Source organism: Vigna unguiculata, chromosome 11 (genome assembly GCF_037176805.1).
Source record: "Vigna unguiculata cultivar grain cowpea cultivar isolate G323 ecotype 2 chromosome 11, ASM3717680v1, whole genome shotgun sequence".
NCBI classification, from domain to species: Eukaryota; Viridiplantae; Streptophyta; class Magnoliopsida; order Fabales; family Fabaceae; genus Vigna; species Vigna unguiculata.
In genome coordinates this window covers 37,673,410-37,676,084 of record NC_140802.1, presented here as the reverse complement: position 1 = coordinate 37,676,084, position 2,675 = coordinate 37,673,410, and the positions used below count along the sequence as shown (strand labels likewise).

General features: G+C 34.1%; 1 pseudogene across 1 annotated transcript; it reads left to right on the top strand.

The window, feature by feature from the left end:
• The first annotated feature begins 397 nt into the window (after window positions 1–397).
• On the top strand, window positions 398–2,193 carry LOC114168453 (putative dehydration-responsive element-binding protein 2H pseudogene; annotated as a pseudogene). Its single transcript, XR_014986278.1, has 2 exons — window positions 398–743; window positions 1,272–2,193. The product of XR_014986278.1 is annotated as a putative dehydration-responsive element-binding protein 2H pseudogene (transcript).
• Window positions 2,194–2,675: the final 482 nt, after the last annotated feature.

The window sequence follows — 2,675 nt, the reverse complement described above, 5'->3', positions numbered from 1 at the left end:
TATAAGCTTTTATGTTGTTAGTAAAATTCTTGAAGTACATGGTCCAGTCAAAATTTAATATTTGAATAAACTTTCATGTGAGAGTTATTTTAAGAATTTTGAACACACAAGGTTAATTTTTCCTTTTAATATTCTTTATTATAATTTTTGTATTTTTAATCTTATTATTTAATTATAAAAATAATCATATAGTATACCTTTATTGATTTTTATGAAAACTATTTTAAAGTTATTAATAGTGTGTATATTTCTTAACAATATAAAAAAAAAATAGATCATTTATGGATGTGTTATATGTTATTTCACCCCAAAAAAAATATATAAAATGTAAATATGGTAAATGTTATATTATATAATATAGTGGTAGAAAAAGAAAGACCCAAAAAAATGTAGTGTAAGAAAGACCCAAAATGAAAGTGTTCATATAAAAGTAGTTGATGCTGTACAGAGGTTGTGATGTTATTGTTTGTATCGCCTGTAGAATCCTAGTGAAGTCGGCGACAGCTGAACCCTACTTCGGATTGCTCCAATTGAATCATGCCATGATTGACGCTTGTTGTAATTGTTTCCTCTTCATATACCAAACACCAACTGGGCATCGCAAAGTTTCTAAATTGAACGCGTAATCAGAATTTGCTTCCACAAATGTCATCTGGGTGACTCTTATTTTGATTCAGGCTACGGAGATTTTGGTTGCCACTGAGGTCAATCTTTCATAAAAGAGGCTAATTTTTGTTTTCTGGGTAAGTCAATGTCACTTGTTTCAACTGTTGACCTTCAAACTACATTCATTAACAGTGGTTTCCATCACATGCCTTGTTTCTTTTTATCCGTGAATGTCATGTTTCTTTAACTTTTAGGACAAATGAAATTAATAATTGTCAATTGCATTGGTGAAACATGTGAGAGTTGATTAAACATTGATATGGAAAGGACTTTGGAATGTTTATGCTTCTTATTAATCACCATATCAAGAATAACAATTTCAGCTATCTATTTAGAATCTAATTATGGTGTGGTGTCAGTGCAGATGGTTTTTGTAGTGCTATTCATTTGCAAGTTATTCACAAATAGTTCAACATGTATGGTCAATTCGTTAACTTTTGTGCTTACCATTTTAAAAAGTGATAACTAGGAGGGATTATGATTAGGGTAAAAATCCTTACATGGATAGAGCATGAAAATTGAACTTGTTTATCTGTTGTTCTCTTTTCAGATGAATATAGTATATTACATGTATAAACATTTGGTCTTGTTTCTAATTATGCAAGGTGTGTGTGATTGAAGTGCTGTTTCAGCATTTCTCCTGATAAGGAGTGCGACTTTCATACTGATGTTAGTGAAAAACCAGAATAGAGGGGATGGATCCAAGTCTCTGGCCGATACACTGGCGAGATGGAAAGAGTACAATGCTTGGGTTGAATCTAGCAATGAGGCTGAGAAACCAGTTAGGAAAGTTCCTGCCAAAGGATCAAAGAAAGGGTGTATGAAAGGTAAAGGAGGGCCTGAGAACACACTCTGTAACTACAGAGGAGTTAGGCAAAGAACTTGGGGAAAATGGGTTGCTGAAATCCGGGAGCCAAACAGAGGGAATAGGCTCTGGTTGGGTACTTTTCCCACTGCCATTAGTGCTGCTCTGGCTTATGATGAAGCAGCTAAGGCAATGTATGGTTCTGTTGCACGTCTTAACTTTCCCAACCTTGAAGTTTCAGCTTTATCTCAGGAATCAAAAAGAAATTCCCAAGCTGATAGTCAATGTGGTTCTGCATTGATGATATCAGAGAGTTCTGAATGTATGATATTTCCAAACAGCTCTGAGGGAGACACAGCTAAGGATGATGACATGGAAGGCCTCTCCTTATCCTTAAGTGTTAAACATGAGGTAGTGTAGGGTGAATCTGGTTCCAGTTCACCCCATCTTTCATTGGTGTTAGTTTTGTACACTCTTACTTGGCCCTTCATAGTAGTGGAGATTAGCTTAGATGAATGAATCTTCACACTATAGTACCTGGAGATTAGCTGTTGTGAAATTAACATGGTGGAAAATTGTTCATTCTGTTAAATGTAAGATGTCATGAATCATTCTTGATGACATTACTTGTTTCTTGGGTGTCCATTTTGCGTTAGATGTTGTCTTGTTTCTTTTCCTGCTAAAATATCAGTCTGCTAAGTGTTCTTTTTTCCCAACGTAAATTTTCTGTTTCCCGTACCTTGAATTTCCCTTGGATGGTTGGGTTATGCCAAGATTGTGCCACAACATCAAGATTTTTGTAGTCTTTGTAACATTTGTGGTAGCATTAGTTGTATTGTTATAAGCAATGCTGCAACAGCAAATAGTGTGCACGACACTGGAAGTAGGCACAAAGTATGATATGAAATATTTGTGATTTTGATCTGTTAGGACTTTTAAGTATGATTCTAAGTTCAATATTTATTAATTCTTTAATTAGTGCCCTTAAAATATTCATTAAGACGCATTTTTTCAATATTTTTTACATTATTGAGTGAAACTTGTGCTAGTTCTATTAAACAGAGAATGAGATTCTAAAAAGAGACTAGGCTGGTTTGAATTGGCAAGATCATTAGCCCAAAATTGCTGTGACTTCCTAATCTAACAAGCGCAACATATGCCAATTATATATGCTATAATTTATAGAGTCCAGTCTAATTTTTTT